Raw genomic sequence first — 23757 nt, 5'->3', positions numbered from 1 at the left:
GTACGGGCAGCTGCTGGGCAAGGGAGGCCGGGGGTCACGGGCCTGAGCAGAGTCCTGATGGTTCAGGGGGAGGGTGGAGAGGGAGCCCTCCCTAAGAAAGGGCTGCTGGGAACCCTTAGCTCGGTTCCTTAAGCTGCAGGACTGTGTGTATCTCTCCTCCTGTGACTCTCGGCAACCTGTGGTGGGATGAGAAAAGGGAGAGGATGAATCAGACCAAGGCCGCCTGAGCTCAGGCTGGAGGTGCAGGGAGCAGGACGGGGCAGAGTGGGGCTGGTGCTGCTGAGAGAGCTGCAGAAACGGGGCTTCTCGGGATCTGGGCCGGGGAGATGAGGAAGGGCAGCAGGGCCCCTGAAGGGAGGGGCATGCAGCGGAGCAGTGGACATGCAGGGAGGAGAGGGATGTGGTCAGAGGTGGAGTGTGGACAGTTACGGGAGCTGGGAAGTGTGGGTGATGCAAAGCGGCCCCACTCGCCACGATTAGAGAAAGCTGCGTGCAGCAGCAAAGACCCAGGGAGGGCAGCAAAAAGTAAGTGAACGGTATAGTGTTTGCACACAACCCCTGTATACACCCCTGCACACTGTGAGTCATCTCTGCATTACTTACAAGCTTAATACAATGTACAGGTTTTGTGGACAGTTGCTGGAGCACAGAAAATTCAAGTTTTGCTTTTTGGAAATTTCTGGAATTTTGGGGGGATATTTATGATTCAGTTGGTCGAATTCAATGATGGGGAACCAATAGATATGAGCACCAACTGCATATTAACACCACTGAACTATATACTTAAAAATGGTGAAGATGGTCAATTTTGTTTTGTGTGGATTTTTTTTCACCACACACACAGACCCAAAAAAAAACAAAAACAAAAATTCTCAGAGAGATCTAAGAAGAATATCCCACGATCTTGAGCAGAAAACACAATATGATAAAGGTTTCACTTCTCCCCAGAGGAACACAATGCAAGCCCAACACAGTTTTTCACGGAAGTTGAAAGGGTGGTTCTAAAATGTATATGGGAATGCAAAGCGTCAAGAATAACCAGGATCCTCCTGAGGAAGCCACAATTGTGTAAGACATTATAGATTGCTGTATGTATGCCCTCTCAATTAATCCTTATGGCAAAAGAGTCATTCCCTGTTTTACATATGAGAACACTGAGGTTTGCAGAGGTTAGTGACTCACCCGGGGCACACAGCAGGGGCAGGTGGCACTTGAACACCCTGGTGAGTTCCATATGTCTCACTCACACACACACACACACACACACACAACACACTCACACACAACACACTCACACATACACTCACACACACACGGAGATGGGGGGCACCAGCTCACACCCGTTGGGGCTTGTGTGCTGTGCTTAGTTGCTCAGTCATGTCTGACTCTTTGCAACCCCATGGACTGTATCCCTCCAGGTTCCTCTGTCCATGGGATTCTTCAGGCAAGAATACTAGAGTGAGTTTCCTTGCCCTCCTCCAAGGGATCTCTCTGACCCAGAGATTAAACCCAGATCTCCTGCACTGTAGGCGGATTCTTTAACATCTGAGCCACCAGGGAACCCCTTGAGCCGAAGCAGGTCTGAACCAACCTTGGGGCAGATTTGAGCCTCTAGCCCGGCGTCCGTCCTGGTTCAGTGGGTCTCTGGGGGCTGTCGAGGTCTCAGAGTGATGTGGTCTGCATCCTCCTTGGTCTCTCATCGCTTTTCTGATGAATTTTGTTGTGGTCAAGTTCCTTTAACTGCTTTGCCCTTCAATTTCTGTAAAATGGAAAGAATCATCCCTAACCCCACGGGTGGTTTGAAGATTAAATTAAATAACACTCAGATCACAGTCAGAGAAGGCAATGGCACCCCACTCCAGTACTCTTGCCTGGCAAATCCCATGGATGGAAAAGCCTGGTAGGCTGGAGTCCATGGGGTCGCGAAGAGTCAGACACGACTGAAGTGACTTAGCAGCAGCAGCAGCAGCAGATCACAGTGTCTGAACCTGGAGAAGCATTCAACAAACGTCAAGGACTAGTATCATTTATTATTTAAATGCATCATTTAGAACCACGATTGTGTAAGACATTATAGATGGCTGTACACATGCCCTTTCAGTTAATCCTTTCAACAAAGGAGTCATTTCCTGTTACACATCTGAGAACACTGAGGTTTGCAGAGGTTAGTGACTCACCCCGGGCACACAGTAGCAGCAGGTGCACTTGCAACATGGTAGTGAGTTCTCCTTGGATTCTGTTTCTTTGCCATCTTCTCCTCATATCAAGTGCAGCCCTGTGAGGTGAGCTGCCCTTGCTTCGGCCCATGGAGGCATCCTGCTGTCTTTCCTCCACTCTGTTTTCTCTGCGTGTCAGGACTTACCCTGTATAGCTCTTTATTCTTGCCTTTTAAAATTTAACATTATAATGTTAGCACATTTCAAAATATTTAAAAAACACAGGCATGCCTCATTTTATTGCATTCCACTTTGTTGCACTTTGCAGATATTGTACTTTTTACAGATAAATATTTTAGAAAACTGACAAATAACTATAGGGGAAAAAAACCCCACTGATGGAGACTTATTTCTTCCCCCAGTGCACTGAGTGGGTGACCTTGAGACAGGCAGTCGTGATTTTTGAGACAGTTATTTATTTTTGATCAAGAGAAATATATGATCTTTGGTGGCTCTGCTTGTCTTCCCAGATGGTTCAGAGGTAAAGAACCAGCCTGTCAATACAGGAGATATAAGAGATGTGGGTTTGATCTCTGGGTCAGCAAGATCCCCTGGAGGAGGGCATGGAAACCCACTTTAGTGTTCTTGCTTGATGAATCCCCACGGACAGAGGAGCCTGGCGGGCTGCAATCCATGGGGTCACAAGGAGTTAGACACTACTGAAGTGACTTAGCACGCACGTGGGCCTATGAATGTTGGTGTAGGGGCAGGTCATTGTGACCTCCACCCCAGGATGCAGAGCAGTCCTGCACCCACCTACCCTGTAACTCCTCTGCTGCCCCAGCTGGCACCCCACCCTCACCTTAGCAACTGTTCCCCATGACTGGGGTTTTATCTTTGTGAGAGGAAAAGCACAAAGCTTTTCACAATCTGGACTTTGCCCATCACTTTAGCAAATCATTTGTTTTTATCTTAATCTTGTTTTTTTTGTTCAAAACTTGGTCCAATGTCATTTCTCTGGAAAGCATCCTTTAACTTCTCTCATTGTCATCTGGTTCACATACTTTCTGGCTCAGACAGTAAAGAATCTGCCTGCAATGCAGGAGACCCGGGTTTGATCCCTGGGTCATGAAGATCCCCTGGAGAAGGAAATGGCAGCCCACTCCAGTATTCGTGCCTGGAGAATCCCATGGACTGAGGAGCCTGGTGGGCTACAGTCCATGGGATGGCAGAAAGTCAGATGTGACCGGTGACTGAGCGAATAACACACTTTTCTCTGGGCTTCCATAATTTCTGTGTGTATTTCTGATCTCTCAATTGTTTTTTGGATTTTTGGTGGCACAGCCTGTGTGATCTTAATTCCCCAACCAGGGGTTGAACCCAGTCCCTTTGCAGTGAGAACTCAGAGTCCAAACCACTGGATCGACAGGGAATTCCCTACCATTATCAGTTTTAATCTGTGTTAGATTTCAAGTTTCTTGAGGGCAGAGATTATGCCTATTCCAATTTGTTTCTCAACTGCCTATTAAATATGCATATATATGAATATATAACATGTAATTACTTATTATTTGATTACAGATAAGTAACTAAGAGAGATGCTGAAGAGGGTGACCCGGATTCTCCTAAGACTGGGTGTCTGGTTGCTGGAGTTGAGAAAAAACAAAAGGAACAACATGTAGTCACTTTGAAATATAAGAATTTAAGAAAGCTTCTTAGGAAAAAAAACCAGATTCCATATTTGTTAGCTATTGCAACCCCACACACATGCTCAGGTATTCCTGGACAAGTGTTTTAGCAAATATCACTGCATGTGGTGACAGGAGCCAGAGGGGTTGGATCAGGAGAGAGGCCCATATTTCTAGTTCTAGAGACAGGCTTGGCATCACTGCCAAAGTCAGTGGGACTGGGTAGTGGGGTTCCAGACCCCTGACCTCAGTTTTAGTCAGAGTTCTACTTTTGTTTCAATTTGAAGAAGGATTTCTACTGCTTAAAAAAATAAAAGCTGGGGGCATCGCAACCTTAGACCAAATAGCAATGCATCCCACGTCCAGGCCAATTTGCCAGCTTCCCCAAGACTTGTTTCCACTGGGGCTTTCTTTAATTAGGCCCTTTTTTCTGGCATTTGATGCTATTCACAGTCAGAATCCACTCTTGTCACACTTTCTTGAATTTCTGCCATGTTCTAGAAACTCTCGTTTATTCGGACAGTTCTCTGGAGGGTCATTCTGGGAAGGTGCTTTCAGCCAAGTCCTGAAACTCCCTCATCAGGCGACAGGCACATCATCTCCCTCAGAGTCCTGCAGTGAGAACCCTGCTCCATGGATAATTGTGTTAGCAATCAATAATCCTTTCACTGAGACTGGTCATTTTTACTCATTTATAGTGTTCATTGTGCAGCACAAAATGATGAGACTTCTAAGTAACAGAAATAATACCACCTTGATTCAAAATCAGGTTTGGAATTAGTATTATAATTTAGTAGTGTGCTAAGAAATCTCAATAACCTCAGATATGCAGATGACACCACCCTTATGGCAGAAAGTGAAGAGGAACTAAAAAGCCTCTTGATGAAAGTGAAAGAGGAGAGTGAAAAAGTTGGCTTAAAGTTCAACATTCAGAAAACTAAGATCATGGCATCTGGTCCCATCACTTCATGGGAAATAGATGGGGAAACAGTGGAGACAGTGGCTGACTTTTTTTTTCTGGGCTCCAAAATCACTGCAGATGGTGATTGCAGCCATGAAATTAAAAGACGTTTACTCCTTGGAAGGAAAATTATGACCAACCTAGATAGCATATTCAAAAGCAGAGACATTACTTTGCCAACAAAGTTTTGTCTAGTCAAGGCTATGGTTTTTCCAGTGGTCATGTATGGATGCGAGAGTCGGACTGTGAAGAAAGCTGAGCGCCAAAGAATTGATGCTTTTGAATTGTGGTATTGTAGAAGACTCTTAAGAGTCCTTGGACTGCGAGGAGATCCAACCAGTCCATCCTAAAGGAGATCAGTCCTGGGTGTTCATTGGAAGGACTAATGCTAAAGCTGAAACTCCAATACTTTGGCCATCTGATACGAAGAGTTGACTCATTGGAAAAGACCCTGATGCTGGGAGGGATTGGGGGCAGGAGGAGAAGGGGATGACAGAGGGTGAGATGGCTGGATGGCATCACCGACTCGATGGATGTGAGTTTGAGTGAACTCCGGGAGTTGGTGATGGACAGGGAGGCCTGGCGTGCTGCGATTCATGAGGTTGCAGAGTCGGACATGACTGAGCGACTGGACTGGACTGAACTGAAGTGATGATGAACTCATCATGTCTTTAACCACAGTGTCTTATTCCAAACGAGAGGAGTGGCAGGCGATGGCCTCCAGGGGAGGGTGATGATGGGATGGGAGGACCAGACAGGTTTGGGAGCAGGAGCTCCAGATGAGGAGGAAGAGCAGGTTCCATGGGTGCAAGCTGCCAGCAGGCCTCGGGAGAGGCACCCCAGCAGGAAGTCTCCGGATGTGGAGCAGGTCTGAGTGATGACAAGACCCAGGAGGAGACACTGCTGGGAAGCTGGTGACAGAGTGCAGTAAGGTCAGTGGAGCCGAGGTCAGCTCTCCTGCAGCTGGTCGGATGGGTGACGAGGGGGCTGTGCAGGCCAGTGGCTTTCTCCCCCACCGGGGGGAATCTCCCAGGTCGTAATTGTATCCACCAGCCCCACTTCCTTCTTTCTTCCTGGAGTCCCCCTGCCTCAGTCCTCTTCTGGCCACTCACCTGTCCACTTTTTGTTCCCACATTTTGTGGATTCAGTCTCATCTACTACTGTTTCCAGCTGATCTTTATCCTTGGGGAGTTAGACCTTTAAAAATATAACTCTGTGGTCATTTGAATGGACTTGGGGAGGAGAGGAGATAAAACACCCATTCAATCTGCCATATTCCCCCCCTTTTTTCAATATCATTAGGCTGAAGGAAAGTGATGACACTGAATAGTGAGACAAAATGGGAGACCCCCTAACTTGTGGCAGGGGTGGTGGGTTACTCCTCCTTGTTAGAAGTCACTGATTTCTTGTTTTGAAGACAGATTGTGGAGACTACTTTGGTGGCCTGGAGGTTAGGACCATGTGCTTCTGCTGCTGAGGGCCCAGGTTTGATCCCTGGTCAGGGAACTAAGATCCCAAAAGGGTGTGGCATGGCAAAAAAAAAAAAAAAAAAAAACAGACTCTGAAGAACTGACATGGACAGAACAAATGTCATAAATGAGATGAGACAAGTCAATGAGGACTCTCTAGACAGGAAATGACCTTGATTATAATTCACTTTGATTATAATTCACTCCTTGTCTTGATGGAAACTCACTACTTCCAAAAAAATGATAGTGGGAAGAATCTCTCTTCCTTTTTATTATTACTTAATAGTTCATTTTCCATACTTCCCTTCTGATTAATACAAAAGGTATTACTAAATACTTAGCTTCCTCCTCGGCTACCGCCGGCAGCTGGACTGCACATGGCGTGCTTCTTTTGCAGACGTGGGGGCGCCTGTAGGCTTGAAGGATGACTTTGAGCCACTGCTCAGCTGTTTCCAGGAGATGGATAGTGTGCACTTCGAGGACTTCTCTGAGCTCTGGAGGAGTGTGAAGTTTGGAACCATCTTCTGTGGTAGAATGAGAAATTTAGAAAAGAGCACGTCTGCAAAAGAAGCTTTGGCTTTGGCTTGGCGATATTTTTTACCTCCGTACACCATCCAGATCAGAACTGGTATTTTGTATCTGCTATATGGATTATATAACACCCAACTGTGTCTGAAGGATTGGGATGAAATTTTAAAATTTCAGCAAGATTTGATAAATGTACAACATTTTGAGGCAGCTTATATTTTTTTTGGAAGCTATGACTAGACAGAGCATTTCACTTTACAGCAATGCTTAAATTCCCGTCATACAGAATGAAGAAAAAATCCAACGAGCTGAATTACTGAAGAATTTAAGGACCCAAATGATTGATAATGAAACTTATCACTTATGATGTATTAGAGGAAATGATGAATGTTCATGACCATTATCAGAGAATTAAACATGTAATTTCAGCTGACAAGCCCAATCCAGAAAAATCCCTCAACTTGATAAAGGATGATTTTTTAATAATATCAAGAACATAGCTTTGGAACATCAGCAGTGGCACAAAGACAGAAAGAATCCACCCTTAAAACTGAAAGTTAAAGATGGAGAAGAAAAGAGTGAGAGAAATTCACAACAATCAGAGAGATGTGAAAGGGCAGCATCGTTAACGAAAATAAAATCAAAGGTGTTTTCAGTTGTTCAGGCATTGAGGTCAAAAAGTCACCATCAGGTCAAAGTTGACTTTTCTGACTCTGATTCTGCACCTGGTCAAGTACAAACCAAAGCAACTAGGAAAAGAAGAAACAAAGAAACGTTGAAACCAGCAGGAAGTGGAAGTGTCTTCCAGAGCCAGAGGTGACACGCATAAGGAAGATAAATCTTTAAGTCTGAGTATGCCTGTGGTTACAGAAGAGGATGAGGGGAACAAAAGTTTTAGTGAAACAAAGTTCACTGCACCTAAGAGGAGAAGAAAACAGAGAACAAAACCCTGGTGTAGAGTACTTAATATTGAGCTCTCTGACAGAAAAGATTTATATAGGTTCATCTCTACCAATATTTTTGGACACCCAATGTGAAGAGCCAACTCATTAGAAACTTGATGCTGGGAAAGATTGAAGACAGGAGGAGAAGGGGATGACAGAGGAGATGGTTGGATGGCATCACTGACTCAATGGACATGGATTTGAACAATTTCTGGGAGATGGTTAAGGACAGGGAGGCATGGCGTGCTGCAGTCGATGGGGTTGCAGAGTTAGACACAACTGAGAGACTGAACAGCAACAACTACCATTTTTCTAGATTCTGCATGACCCAGCAATCCTACTCCTGGGCATATACATGGAGGAAACCATGATTCTAAAACATACATGCGTCTCAATGTTTATTGTAGCACTATATACAGTAGCCAGAACATGGAAGCAACCTAAGTGTCCATCAACAGAGGAATGGATAAAAAAGATGTGGCACATATATACACATGGAATATTATTCAGCCATAACAAGGAATGAGATTTTGCCATTTTCAGAGACAGAGATTCTCTGGTGGCTCAGATGGTAAAGAATCTGCCTGTAATGTGGAAGACCTGGGTTCAGTCCCTGGGTTGGGAAGATCCCCTGGAAGAGGGCATGGAAACCACTCCAGTATTCTTGCCTGGAGAATCCCCATGGACAGAGAAGTCTGGAGGGCTGCAGTCCATGGGGTCACAAGGAGTTGGACACGACTGAGTGACTAAGCACAGCACAGAGACATGGATGGACCTAGGGACTGTCATACAGAGTGAAGTAAGAAAGAGAAAACCAAATATTGTACATTAACACATATGTGTGTAATCATGACTATATTTTGAAGATAGGGTATGAAGCACTTGATAAGATTTGCTTTAGATGTGAAATGAAAGCTTATTGGGCAGAGTTCAAATAGAAAATATTTGTGTTTAACAGTGGGTGAATTAAAATATGTCCAAGTACTGGTTACCTATTATATTAAAGTAAGCTATTTGTATTGTTGACTTGGTTATAATAAAATAATAGCACTAAGTTGTAAATTTAAAAAAAATACTCAGCTTCCCTGATAGCTCAGTTGGTAAAGAATCCAACTGCAGTACAGAATACCCCAGTTCGATTCCTGGGTTGGAAAGATCCCCAGGAGAAGGGAAAGGCTACCCACTCCAGTATTCTGGCCTGGAGAATTCCATGGAGTTTTTAGTCCATGGAGTCACAAAGAGTTGGACACAACTGAGCAACTTTCACTTAGGATACCAGAACTAAAATCCTGTGATGCTCAGCCCAGTTTAAGATCAGTTTTGACTGTTCAGAAAAAGTAATCTCATACAGGCAGCCACAGGAGAATTCATTTCACTGAGAATTACAGAAACAATTAACTGTTGTTTCAGCTCCTATCACAGGTCAGCTAAAGGAATGAGCCTGTCCTGAGTGTTCAGTGTGGTGGCCAAATGAGCGTTATTCTTCACGTAGCTGAATATTGCACCAAAATGAAGCTCCGTTCTCTTCAGGAAACGCTGATTGAACTGTTGCAGGTTCTATGTCTGCACTGATGAAACAAAGATGAATGAACGGGTCCCTCAAGCCCTTGAAGTCGAGGGGAACGTGGAGACATGATGGCGAGTGGGTGATAGGCTTCTTGTGGCAGCACAGGTGCCCACAATTGCCCTGGTCGAGGCTGTGCACGGGCCCTTCTGCACATCCATCTGCAGAGAGCTGCCGGTCAGATGTTGTCTAGACATGGCGCCACTTCTCTCTGCTTCCTCGGAACACTCTCTCCCTGAGAAGCTCCTGCCGGTGGCTGCTGCTCGTCTCCTGCCCCAGCACCCCCCACCATGCCCTGTGTCTTATCTCTGGGGAAGGGGCTGGGTGCTTTCCCAGGTGGGAGATGAGCTGGGGTGGGGCCAGGGGCTGATTTTCTCAGCTGGTCTGGACTTTTTCTTTCTCTTTGACACCAAACACACCCGTCAGGGAGAACCAGCCTCTGCTCTGGCCTCCTCATGGTCCAGGCTCCTCTATCTCATCGCCCATCTGCCTGGAGGAGTCTAGGTTGCCTCCCTGCTCCACAGAGCAGCCACTGTGGTCCTCTTTCAGCCAGATCTCCTCATTCACGTACTCAGAACTCTGGAGGACGGTGGGGAGCTGCCATCTCACTGGCGGTCAAGGCCCCCATCCTCACAGGCGGCCGTGCTGTGACCTCCAGTGCTGGCCCTTCCAGTGTATCTCCATATTGCTACAGGGCTTCCCTGGTGGCTCAGACAATAAAGAATCCGCTTGCAATGCAGGAGACCCGGGTTCGGGACCCGGGTTCGATTCCTGAGTTGGGAAGATCCCCTGGAGGAGGGCATGACACCCACTCCAGTATTCTTGCCTGGAGAATCCCCGTGGACAGAGGAGCCTGGTGGACTCAGTCCATAGGTTGCCAAGAGTTGGACACAATTAAGTGACAGCAACACACATCTTGCTGTTGGATTAGACTGTGGGGTGAACCAAGAGAGAAGGCTCCCACCACATTTTTGCTGGTTGGTGGGGGCAGCCCACTCACATATCCAGTAGTTTTCAGGACAGTTTCCAGGGGCAGGAGGTGGCCTGAGACCTCCTCTAGCAGAGGGAGGACCAAGGAGGGACCTGGAGTGGGGGCTCTGTGTTCCCAGTGGTTTTGAACCAGACAGGACAAAATCACACACATGTCTCTTGTTAGTGCTAGGGGGTGTTCTTGGGTAACCACAAGCATTTCTTCAAACCCTCAAAATAACCCTGCAGGGCTAGGTGGTGGATTCCCATTGTACACACTGGGAAACCAAGGCTCAGAGGTGTCACATTAACTGCCTCAGCCTCAGGCTTGGGAGGCCACTTTCTGAACAGATCTATCAGCCCCAAAGCCCCCATTTACTCTGTGGCACCAGGCTGTCCCCTCCCAGCAGGTTGGGGGTCTCATGCAAGGACCCTCTCTTCAAAAGAGGACCTCAGGCATTTGTCAGGCTGCAGAGCTTCCAATACAGAATGTGGATGTCTCCTCTTTTGTATTCTTATCCACATTTTCTTATTTATATTCTCCTTATATTTGATCCATCAAATGGAAATATCCCTTCAGGAAGAATCCTGCTGTTGTCTGGGTGGACTAGATGCCAGTGAGAAGAAAATTTAAAGTTCAGTTCAGTTCAGCTCGGTCATGTCCAACTCTCTGTGAACCCATGAACCACAGCACGCCAGGCCTCCCTGTCCATCATCCACTCCCAGAATCCACCCAAACCCATGTCCATTGAGTCGGTGATGCCATCCAACCATCTTATCCTCTGTCGTCCCCTTCTCCTTCTGCCCTCAATATTTCCCAGCATCAAAGTCTTTTCAAATGAGTCAGCTCTTCCCATCAGGTGGCCAAAGTATTTCAGTTTCAGTCCTTCCAATGAACACCCAGGACTGATCTCCTTTAGGATGGACTGGTTGGACCTCCTTGCAGTCCAAAGGACCCTCAAGAGTCTTCTCCAACAGCACAGTTCAAAAGCATCAATTCTCAGCTTTCTTCACAGTGCAACTCTCACATCCATACATGACCACCGGAAAAACCATAGCCTTAACTAGACGGACCTTTGTTGGCAAAGTAATGTCTCTGCTTTTTAATATGCTGTGTAGGTTAGTCATAACTTTCCTTCCAAGGAGTAAGCATCTTTTAATTTCATGGCTGCAATCACCATCTGCAGTGATTTTGGAGCCCAGAAAAATAAAGTCAGCCACTGTCTCCACTGTTTCCCCATCTATTTGCCATGAAGTGATGGGACAGGATACCATGATCTTAGTTTTCTGAATGTTGAACTTTAAGCCAACTTTTTCACTCTCCTCTTTCACTTTCATCAAGAGGCTTTTAGATCCTCTTCACTTTCTGCCATACGCGTGCAAAACTGACAGCTGTACTGGAGCATGTCGACCCCAGCTGCTTCATGATGGCTGGTTGTTTCAGCCCTGAGAGTCTGTCCCACACTGGGACTTCTGACACTGACTGATTTTTCTAGCCCCGTTGATGGGCTTTATGGCAGAGAACATTCTCGCGTGAGTTTCAGCGGTTAGTACTCACAGGATCTGGTTAGAGAAGATGGTGATTGGGAAGATGCGCATATTGCACAAGGAAGGTGTGTGTGTGTGACTCAGTCAGTGGTGAAACAGCTTCCAATTCCAGGCTGAACCCAGAACTCACCCGGCTAGCGGAACTGCCAGGCTCATACAGGACCCAGCCTTATGCAAAACCCTTGATGTCGTGTACTGCACGTCCTGGGCAATTAGCACAGGCTTCAATATCACCTTGGAGAGGAGGTTTCCTGTCTAATAGTTGCTTTTATCAGATCACCTGGGGACTCTGGGAAACAGTGGTAAAAATCTGGTTAGTGCCTGACACGTAGAACAGTGTTAGAAGATGATACAAACCAGATGGTGCTAGTGGTAAAGAACCCGCCTGCCAATGCAGGAGACATAAGAGATGTGGGTTCGATCCCTGGGTGGGGAAGATCCCCTGCAGGAGGAAATGGCAACCCACTCCAGTATTAGTGCCTGGAGAGTCCCCATGGGCAGAGGAACCTAGAGGGCTACTGTTCATGGAGTTGCAAAGAGTCAGATACACCTGAAGCCAGAAGCCTGGGGGCCTGAGGAGCCTTGAGAAGCTCCTTCCATTATAACATGGTGGTGATGGAACCCACGGCGTGACCCTGGAACCCACGGTGTTGACCCTGGGCCATCACGGGTGAATTTTGGCAGCTGCTCTCTGTTTGAAAGACCTGACTCACATAATAGAGGATCAATATTTTTAACAATATGAGTATAATTATTTTCATTGTTCTTAGAGACAAACCAGAATCCTCTCAAAAACATGATTGGATGGAGCAGCTCCTTTGTCGGGGGCTGTATGTGAGACAGGGTGTCTGTGGCACGTGGGGCAAGGGTGGCATCTTGCTCAGAGCACTGAGACCCCCAGAGATGAGTTATTTTATCATAGTGATCAGTGATATTGTTTTTCATACATTTACCTTTTATTTTGTATTGGGTAGGAGCTGATTTGGAGAAGGCAATGGCACCCCGCTCCAGTACTCTTGCCTGGAAAATCCCATAGATGGAGGAGCCTGGTGGGCTGCAGTCCATTGGGTCACTAAGAGTTGGACACGACTGAACGACTTCACTTTCACTTTTCACTTTCATGCATTGGAGAAGGAAATGGCAACCCACTCCAGTGTTCTTGCCTGGAGAATCCCAGGGACCGGGGAGCCTGGTGGGCTGCCATCTATGGCGTGGCACAGAGTCAGACAAGACTGAAGCGACTTAGCAGCAGCAGCCGATTAACGATATTGTGAGAGTTTCAGGTAAATAGTGAAATGACTCAGCCACACATACACATGTGTCCATTCTCCCCAAACTCTCCTCCTGTCCAGGCAGACACTTAACTTGAGAAGAGTTCCCTGTGCTGTGCAGGGAGGTCCTTGTTGGTTCTCCGTGTTAAATATAGCACTGTTACATGTCCGTCGCAAACTCCCTAACTCTCTCTTCCCCTCTTCTTCCCCAGTTCCAGCCATAAGCTTGTTCTCTGTGAGTCTTTCTGTTTCGTAAGTTCATTTGTACCATCTCTTTTTAGATTTCACATCGAAGGTATGTCATATGATAGTTCTCCTTCTCTGTCTGACTTACTTCAGTCAGTATGACAATCTCTAGGTCCGTGCATGTTGCTAGAGCTGAGTTTTCAAGAAACCCCCGTGGAACAGTGCAGAGGATGGAGGACGGGAGGCTGGAGGACGCTCCTGTGAGGCTCCAGGAGGGCAGGCCCTGGGGCAGAGTGAGGCTGCAGAGGAGGATGCCTGCTGGAAAAAGCTGGGTGACTCATTCGATGTGGAGATCAGGGCAGTGTGGTTCTGCTGCCTGGATGAGCAGTGGGTGGAGGCAACATCTCATCCCATGGGCCACACAAGGAGATGGTGGGTCTGTCTGGGTACTAACTGTGTCGCTTGGATGGGGACAGGTTCGGGAGGAGGTGACAGTGTACCCCAGTAGGGGGGTGCTTTCTGGGTGTGGACCAGAAGCTCCAAAGGAGAGCACATGGGATGAGGAAGCAGGTATGGGGAGAGAGGAGAGTTAGGAAGGAAGGTGGAAGACCATCCAATAGCTCCATCCTCAGCTTAGAAACAGAAGGAAAACTTCCTATGGGTCTCTCTGCTTCCCCAGAGAGCAGTCATCTCACATTTAAGTGACACCTGGGTTGGGAAGATCCCCTGGAGGAGGGCATGGCAACCCACTCCAGCATTCTTACCTGGAGAATCCCATGGACAGAGGAGCCTGGTGGGTACAGTCCTCGGGGTCACAAAGAGTCGGACATGACTGAAGTGGCTCAGCATGCACTTTTCCTCATGCTTTCTAATGTTTTGTTGTTTTTTAGTCACTCAGTCATGTCCAACTATTTTACAACCTCATGTTTTAAGTTACACCAAATGTATTTTACAAATACATGAGGTATAAATTATAAGTAAAAAGATCAGTTTATTGATTCTGCTGGATTTTAGGCCTTCTTTCCTAAATATTGTAACTAGAAGAGCTCTGGGCGCATTATACACAGAATGGACAACACCAAGAGCGAGTGGATGTGGGTGATGATGACCTGTCAGTGTAGGTTCATCAACTGTAACATATGCACCATCTGGTGGGCAACATCGATAATTGGGGGTGGGGGTTGTTGTGTGGGGGGCGGTGGGCACGTGGAAAATCTCTCTACCTTCTGCCTAACTTTGCTGCTAACCTGAAACTGCTCTCAGAATAAAGTCTAATATAAACATGTAAGCCCCAAAATGAGAGGGCCACACCAGCCAAGCTTCATGCCGTGTGCAGCGCTCGCTGCTGCCCTCGATGGTTGGTCTCATTGTGAGTCTGTGCACCTGCTCCTGCCCCATCTGTCCCCAAGGTCCTGAAAAGGCTTGGTGTCCTGAGCTCGAGGGACCGGGGCACCTCCGCAGACACATGTAAGTGGACACTACATTCCAACCCACAGCCTATCAGAGATGATGGTTCTTCATCTAGGAAGTCATGTGAGTTTCCAAAAACGCCCAAGATGGAGACTGAAGCGGGAAGCTGGGAGGTCGGGTGGGGGGGGGTGGGCGGGGGGGGTGGTCCTTGTACTCATTGCCGCCTGAGGGAAGCCTCCTGATTTATGAACCACTGCAGACCATCTGCGGGCTTTGAAATCAGTTTCATGGGTCACACCCAGGATTTTCTAAATAATAAGAATAAAATAGAGATAAAACATCAGAACACATGGCATTTTGCAAGGTATTATTTTGTACAGATTTTGTTTTAGATATTTGTGTGTGTGTGTGTGTGTGAGAGATGATATAAAACCAATTTCCTCCTGTGAGTCACAGCCAAAAAGAGTGAGGAATATTCAGCTTCAGAAGTTACTGCTGACAGAGTTTGGGTGACCAGGCTCAGAGTGTCAGGTTCTGCCTCTGGTCCAGATGCCAGTTTTATGAAGGCGAATCTTCCTTCCCACCCTACTTTTGTCTTTCAGGGCCTCTGCCCAGATCTCCCCTGAAGTCAGGAAGGAGTGGTGCGAGCACCTCCTTATGAGAGACAGAGGAGTGGAGGGAGCTGAAAGGTCACTGGTGGTCGGTGCCTGGGGACGAGCTAGCTTGCAAGAACATCTCGTTGTCACTGCCCTTCCTCTTATGTCCGGACAGCTCCCACCCCCACCCCTCAGCCCCCACCCTGTTGCCTGGCTGCAGATTTGGGGATGAAGTAGTCTTGATGTTGGCTGAGATTGGCTTCTGTGCTGGTCTATTTGTGGCCTAATTACTATAATAACCTGGGCAAGGCGTGATGACAGGTGAGACGTCTTAAATCCAGGTTTATCTCTGTTCTGGTTGACCATTTGACTCCTACCAGGAAGTTATTCCAGTGATTTATTCTCTGCAGTTTCAATACAAGGATTTTGGCCTTTGACTCCTCCATGTGAAAATATCTAAGATTTATTTGATGGTAAAAGATAAAGGCATTTGAAAGAGTGGACACACCATATTATTACCAGATCCTCAGTCTGAGGGAGGTTCACTGAGGTTTATCCCAGTGTGAATTAAAACAAGTAATGTGGTTTGCAAACTCCTTTAAAAAAAAAAAATCAAAAGTCAGAAGTCACCTGAAAATGATTTCTCCTCTGAGTTCTACTGTTAACGATATATCTTTTTAAGCAGTATCACCTTTATAAGTTTTAATGGAAATCCCAGTGGGAGGGGAAAAAAAGAGAGAGAATAAAAGGAAAAGAAAAATACTAGGTGTAGTATCAAGGGTTAAACCTAAAAATAAAAATCACCAGCAAGAGGGCGGGAGAGTCTAGGTGCAAAAAGCAGGAGGAAACAATGCAAGAAAAAGAATGAAAATACTTTTTTCTTTTAAATGATCATTTTTAAGTATCAAAACTGTTCTCCCTTTGTCATGGAGCCCTTGTGAGCCTAGCTTGAGAACTCAGTGGAGTGAAGGCTGAGAAGTCGATCTGGGACATAAGACAGGCGCTTCATTCTGATGCCAGGCTGATAAGAATTGTAAGCCATTCTTCCAAGACTTCCTGTGCACTGAGGAGTTTGTGAAATCCATCAGTAATTTCAGAGACAGCAAATCTCAATGACCCTATATTTCCTTTCATAGTCACTCTGCTATGGCTGGTAATGAGGAGGAATTTACTGAGCTACTGACTGACATGTGAAGGTTTAAAATACATCAAAGGATGTTACCCCAAAAAACACCCTACTGAATAGGAAAAAATATTTAGAAATTGTATATCTAGTAAGGGATGGATTAAATGGGGCTTCCCTGATGGTTCAGGCAGTAAAGAATCTCCCTGCAACGCAGGAGATCTGGGTTTGATCCCTGGGTCGGGAAGATCCCCTGGAGAAGGGAATGGCAACCCACTCCAGTATTCCTGCCTGGGAAATCCCATGGACAGAGGAGCCTGGCGGGCTACAGTTCATGGTGTTGCAAAGAGTTGGACATGACTGAGCAACTAACACTTTCTTTCAAGGGCTTAAAAATACAGAATATATAAAGAAGTTCTATGACTCAACAACGAAAGAAAAACCAATTTGAAAATGGGCATAGAACTCAAATAGATGTATCTCCAAAGATATACAGATGCTAAGTAGGTATTATGCGTGAAAAGGTGCTCAACATCACCAGTTGTTAAAGAAACATAAAACCACAATGAACCTAAAGAGTGTCATACTGAGTGAAGTCAACAGAGAAGGAGAAATAAATATTAAATGACATTCCTTATATATGGATTCTAAAAAGAAAAGATACAGATGAACTTACTTACAAAACAGAAAGATACTCACAGACTTAGAGAATGAATTTATGATTGCTGGTGGGGAAGATGGTAAATACGAGGAGAGACAGGGAGTTTAGGATGGACATGTACCCACTGCTATATTTAAAATGGATAAGCAACAAGGACCTACTTACAGCACAGAGAACTCTGCTCAATGTTATGTGTCAGCCTGGATGGGAGTGGTGTTTAGGGGATAATGAATACATTCACATGTATGGTTGAGTCCCTGTGATGTTCACTTGAAACTATCCATAACATTGTTAATCGGCTATATCTCAATATAAAATAAGAAGTTTTTAAAGACCACAATGAGACATCACCTCACACCCATAAGGATGGTTATATATATTTTTTTTAGGATGTGGGAAAATTGGAGCCCCCTTGTACACCTCTGGTATGTACCAGAATGTGAAATGATGCAGTCGCTGTGGAAAATTGCCCGGTGACTCTTCAGAAAGTTAAACAAGCTGAACACGTGCTCCAGTGACCCAATGCCCAGTTCATTTCAGTTCAGTTCAGTCACTCAGTTGTGTCTGACTCTTTGCGACCCCATGAATCACAGCACACCAGGCCTCCCTGGCCATCACCAATTCCCAGAGTTCACTCAGACCCACGTCCATCGAGTCAGTGATGCCATCCAGCCATCTCATCCTCTGTCGTCCCCTTCTCCTCTTGCCCCCAATCCCTCCCAGCATCACAGTCTTTTCCAATGAGTCAACTCTTCGAATGAGGTGGCCAAAGCACTGGAGTTTCAGCTTTAGCATCATTCCTTCCAAAGAAACCCAGGGCTGATCTCCTTCAGAATGGACTGTTTGGATCTCCTTGCAGTCCAAGGGACTCTCAAGAGTCTTCTCCAACACCACAGTTCAAAAGCATCAATTCTTCGGCGCTCAGCTTTCTTCACAGTCCAACTCTCACATCCATACATGACCACTGGAAAAACCACAGCCTTGACTAGACGGACCTTTGTTGGCAAAGTAATGTCTCTGCTTTTGAATATGCTATCTAGATGGGTCATAACTTTTCTTCCAAGGAGTAAGCGTCTTTTAGGGATATACCTTAAAGAATGGAAAACCGGAGCTCTGAAGATGCTTGTACGTGACTGTCCGCAGCAGCATCCTTTGCTATGACAGCAATGGGAACAAGTCTTGTGTCCACTACAGATGCGGGTATACCCCAAGCACTTGCACTGAGAGGAGTATACCCAGGGTACATGCACAGAGTGGAGTATACATGGGGCACGTGCACCGAGCAATGGGCAGCTGACCCTGCAGAGGAAGGAAGCTGGAGGACAGGCCCAGTGAGAGCACCCAGACACAAGAAGACTATCCTGCATGAGTCCACTTACACCAACCCTGCAGCGACTGAAAGCACAAGCTGGCTGCCAGGGGCCAGGTGCAGGGAGCTGGGAGTCGGTGTTTCAGGGTCACACAGTCTGTTTGGGGTGATGGAAATGACCCGGAAATGGATAACGGTGCTTGTTGTAAACATCGTGAATGCATTTAAAGCCACTCACTGAATTGTACACCTAAAAATTGTTAAATAGCATCTTTTATGTTATATGTTTATTTACAATGTTAAAAGTTAATAACGTAATTTTTCCAAAACTACTGTATTGTGAACTTTGAATTGTTTTGTGTGTAAGTTAATCTCAATAGAGCTGTTTAAAAAAAATAAAGATGTGAAAGCAAAGAGTAGGTAAAACAAAGGCTGATCTTTGTAACGTGTGGCTGGAGGGGTCCTGAGGTTGGGTGGTGGCTCACAGCCCCCACTGGGTGTGGTGTGTGTCACTGGGGATTCCCTGGTTCCAGCACTTATTTACTTTTAAAGATATTGCTGAGTCAGGCAGAATTTTCTACAGCCGTTTGTGTTTTGCTTGTATTCACTTTCTTACAAAAATGGACAGTTGAGACAAAGAAAACGAAAGGTCCAACTATTTGTCTTCATTTCACTCCAAAGCAAAACAAGAAGAATTTTCAAAATTTTTTTTTAATAGAAAGCAGCACCGTTTCTGTATTTCCTCCTTTTCATAAAGAAGTTCTTAAAATGCCCCAACCACAAGCATTTTCTCTGAGAGCGGGGGGCTCACCTGTGCGGTGTTGGTGTTGGTTGATGCCCTGGCTGGAGGGATGTGGGATGCACCTCCCGGGTCCAGAGCCAGCCTGGTCAGCAGACTCCCCAGCAGGACTCCCCAGGTGTTCGTGATTCTTGGGGCTACAGCAGGGATCTGCATCGCTGACCAGTGACTTCAGTTGCTGCTGAGAGCCTGGCATGAAGGAGTTTGCTTTCTGTCTGGACTGGGCGACTGCAGTGACTTGGTGACTTGGTGGAGAGACACGCGGCGGGGGAACCTTTGGTGACATCTCCCACCTGCCTCCCACCTGCGTCCATGTGCTGGGACCCCTGGTTCCTGGATGGATCTGGTTAGAACACTGGCCGTGGCCCAAGTCCTGCTGCCCTGGGTGGTGGAACAGGACCACATTGGGTGGGGAGGGGGTTGCTCATGACATTCTCAGGCAGCCGGGAGGGGTGACTGCATAAGGACTCGGGAGAGAACTGCCAGAGGAGGCGGTCTCCAGACCCTGATCTGAAAGCTGACACAGACTTTAATCCAGATGACCTCAGAGCCAACCCACCCCCCAAGCAGGAACTCATCAACAGTGCTCTTCAAGACTTTCTTTGCCTTTTCTAAATGAATCATTCACTAAAGACACAAATCATTCACTAAAGACACAAACCACTAGATGGAACCTTACATATTCAAGTATTACTTAGACTAATGAAAACCCAAAACTTGGGAAAGATTGAGGATGAGATAGTTGGATAATATCACTGACTCAACAGACGTGAATTTGAGCAAACTCTGGGAGGTAGTGGAGGACAGGGGAGCCTGACATGTGGCAGTCCGTGGGGTTGCAGAGTTGGACATGACTGAGCAACTGAACAGCAACAATGAAAATATTTCAACAGGTGAGGGATTCACACTCCTGGGATGCCAGAGCTTTACCTAAAAGGGAGCTACTTCCCTTCACGGTGCTGTCATTTTTCTCATCTTTAAAGGAGCAGATGACAGTTGTCTTCATAGTAATGTTTCTAAATGCTTTCCTTCGCTCTTTGTTTTTTTAAGAGAACTGGCCCTCGTAGGACGTTGGACTATTCCCCACCGGTGACATTCTCTCTGGGGAACAGCTTATCCCCTCAGGACAAGGAATCCCAGCAGGAAAGTGCTTCGGGTCACACACAAGGTTGCTTTCATGGCTGCTCGTTGTTTGTGAAGGTTATGTAAGTGGCAACGTCAGAGCTGAGTCCACGATTATTAAAAAAACACACAGAAGTAACAGGCCAAAGACACTCAAACCCTCTGCAGCAACGTCTCTACGGTGCGCATTTTATTCCCAATGCTCAATAAAAATGGTACAAACAAAGAGACAGAAGAAAACCCACCACCTTGGCGTCATCAGACACCTTTTATTACACACTGACTCATCTCCTTCTCTGGTCATCCCTTACACCTCAGCAAACTCAGCTCCTGCCTGCCCGTTAACTGTTGACTGCAAAGAAGTGAAATCTACTGCCGCGCTTTCCAAGTAGAAAAACCAAACATTAGGCCCCCTTTTATATAAATGACCACAAAGTACTGAAAACCAGGAAAGTGATGAATCAACACCCACTGTGACACACGGGAAACACAGAACTAGCAAAGCCCACTGGCAGTCAGTAACGTCAGTCAGCGGGTTCTGTTAGTGAGACAGCTGTTTTCTGTCATGTCGTGTTTGGTCGTGTCAACTTTCCTACCTTAGCTCTGGGGTGAATGAAGCTTGGAACCTTGGAAGCAGCCTTGGAGAGGCAGACGCGGTCCTCTAGCACTTCCTGGGGGGTGCTAAGGGTGAGAACCCCTAGCAGCAGTATGCCTACCTTGCAGGAGCCCCCCAGGACTGGTCCCAAGTAGGGGAGCCAGCTCCTCCCTCCTGACACCATCCCCACCATGTGGACACAGAACTTTAAGGCACTTGCTCACCTGGCACCACGCCGGTGCTGCTGTTGAGGGCAGCGCGCTGAAGTCCTGGCCGGCGATGACACATTCTTCTGACTTTTCTAACAAGCCTGTCAAACGTGAGTGAGTGAGTGAGTGAAAGTTGCTCAGTCATGTCCGACTCTTTGAGACCCCATGGACTGTCCATGGAATTCTCCAGGCCAGAATACTGGAGTGGGTACCCTTTCCCTTCTCCAGGGGATCTTCCCTACCCAAGGATTGAACCCAGGTCTCCCGCATTGCAGGTGGACTCTTTACCAGCTGAGCCACTACTAACTGGTTTAGGTGCAAAGGACTCTTTTTTTTTTTTCCAAACCCCAAATACAAGCTAGCTACTTGTATTCATGATCCTTAGATCTTAGATCCTGGCATGCATGCTTAGTTGCTCAGTTGTGTCCAACTCTGCAACCTATGGAGCCCACCTGGCTCCTCTGTCCATGGGATTCTCCAGGCAAGAATACAGGAGTGGTTGCCATGTCTTCTTCCATGGGATCTTCCTGACCCAGGGATAGAACCTACGTCTCTTACCTTGGCAGATGTGTTCTTCACCACTAGCGCCACCTGGGAAGCCTCAGGTTTGTGATATGAAGTAGAAAAACACAGGACATAGAAGAGTAGTGGTGTTCAGAGCTCCACTCCCAAAGACGACTGTGTTAACCTCCTGTGAACATTAGACAGGACATCTCCCCTGGCAGAGATGAAGACAGAAGGACAGAAGGAGAGAGATTCTTCCATAAAAATACAGTCATGCTGAAACGTCATTATTACTAAAAATATTAAATTTGTTTTTACTTGAATTTAATAGAAGAAAATTAAACTGAAGGATTTTTGAAATTCAGAACTTAGGGCAAGAAATACTATTTCCTAAAAATCACCCTTGGTTTTCTTTTTGTTGTTGTTGTTGTTTTGGTTTTTAAGATATTTATTTATTTGGCTGAGCCGGGTCTTGGTTGTGGCATGTGGGTGCCCCCTGCATTGGGAGCACAGTCGCAACCGCCGGACCACGAGGGAAGTCCCCACTCTTAGTTTAAACGGAGAAGCTGTAAGAAGAATTGGAAGGGTGGGTCAGTATTGCTGGTTGTCCAAAGTATGTGCTTCAGGTTTTGAGATTTTGTTGACTCACCTTCAAGAGACTGTGTAGGTCATTTCATGTCTCCCCTGTCCCATCCCCCCACCATTTTTGTCCGTCCTGTTCTTATCTGTGCAGGGGTGTGGCCTCCACAGCTTGTGGCCCCAGCACTGCTCTGTCTTAGCTCACGAGGGCTCTGGACCCCAGTGCCTCAGCCCTTGGTCTCCTCCCCTCACTGCTCAGCCTCTTCCGTGGCCTTCAGGCGGGCCCAGGGCCCCCTGGGTCTCCTCGCCTGCCTGCTGCTGTCCCTGCATCTGTGAACCATGCCATGGGGAAGTCAGGGATCACACTGCACTGAGGGGGAGGCGCTTGTGTGTTTTGATGTTTCTGCCCCAGGTCTGAAGACTCCGTCCTTTGCCTTAAAGTTTGATAGCTTAACTACATGTTTTGTGTGTTGTATACAGTCGGACATGACTTAGTGACTGAACCACCACCACCAGCGTGGAGATTTCCTGAAATGTGACTCTTTTGACTCAAAGTTCTGTTCCTTTTCTTTCTCTGGACAATGCTCTCGAGTTGCAACTTTTGGATGCAATCTCTGTTACATTTCCTGAGTTTTCCCATCTCCGCCGTGTTGGTTGTCCTCGTTACTCACATCTGCTCGCTTCTTTCTAGTTAGATTTTCTCATCTTTCTCATCCTTAAGGTGATGTCAGACCTCTACATCTTTCTTGGGCATCCACATCCATCAGCGTCCAGCTCTGTCGCTTGTTTTTCTGATCCGTCTGTGAGTTAACAGGTTTTGATCCTCAGTGTGTTTCCTTATGTTGACAAGCTCTATTTTAATCTCTTTCTGTAATTTTTTTCCATTTTGACTGTTTTGTTTACTTCATATTCTTATTAAATGATTTTCTTGAGTGAAACAGTTGTGAGGGACCTACATTTACTTGTTGAGTTGAACGACCGGGATGTGAGCACAGGTGGTGTTTGTATTTGCACCTAGGAGGTTTGGGGGGCAGGCAAGCCCCTCTGCACACACCATCAAAGTGGATGACAAGGTCCTGGAAAAGGAGGACCTTTGAGTTCTCCAAGGAGAACTGCAGAGCTGAGAGAGGCAGGAACCTCCAGGCCCAAACCCACTTGTGCTGACCTGGAGGGCTCATTCAGGACTTGATGTGAAGGAGAATCGACTGCAGTCTAAATTTGCGCCCAGATCCCATGCAGGGAGAAGGATGAGGGGAAGGGACCTAGGAGAGAAAAATTGAACCTTTTCTGGAAGGAGAGTCCATATTATTTTTATAGACAGAAAACTCAGGGATGTTAGTGTGCCTCCCTGCACCTGTCTGGGCTCCTGGTCCTGACAGCCTCCACCAGCTTCCCTGGGGGCTTCTCGTCCTCCCATACCCTGAGTGATGGTGACCATGTCCCAGCTCAGCCTCCCCTCAGCAATGCAGGGGACCCCACCCCAGACACGGGCGGCAGGTCTTGTGCAGCCCCAGGGCGGCTGTCCGTCACTAGATGGACATTGGCCTTAGTGAGGACGCCCCTGAG

The 23757-nt window shown here is 46.7% G+C and overlaps 1 pseudogene; it reads left to right on the top strand.

Moving 5' to 3' along the window:
• The first annotated feature begins 398 nt into the window (after nt 1-398).
• On the top strand, nt 399-7839 carry LOC102277074 (snRNA-activating protein complex subunit 1 pseudogene; annotated as a pseudogene).
• Nucleotides 7840-23757: the final 15918 nt, after the last annotated feature.

Source organism: Bos mutus, chromosome 12 (genome assembly GCF_027580195.1).
Source record: "Bos mutus isolate GX-2022 chromosome 12, NWIPB_WYAK_1.1, whole genome shotgun sequence".
Classification (NCBI taxonomy): Eukaryota; Metazoa; Chordata; class Mammalia; order Artiodactyla; family Bovidae; genus Bos; species Bos mutus.
Note: the sequence above shows the minus strand (reverse complement) of the source record. Positions and strands in the feature narration are given on the sequence as shown.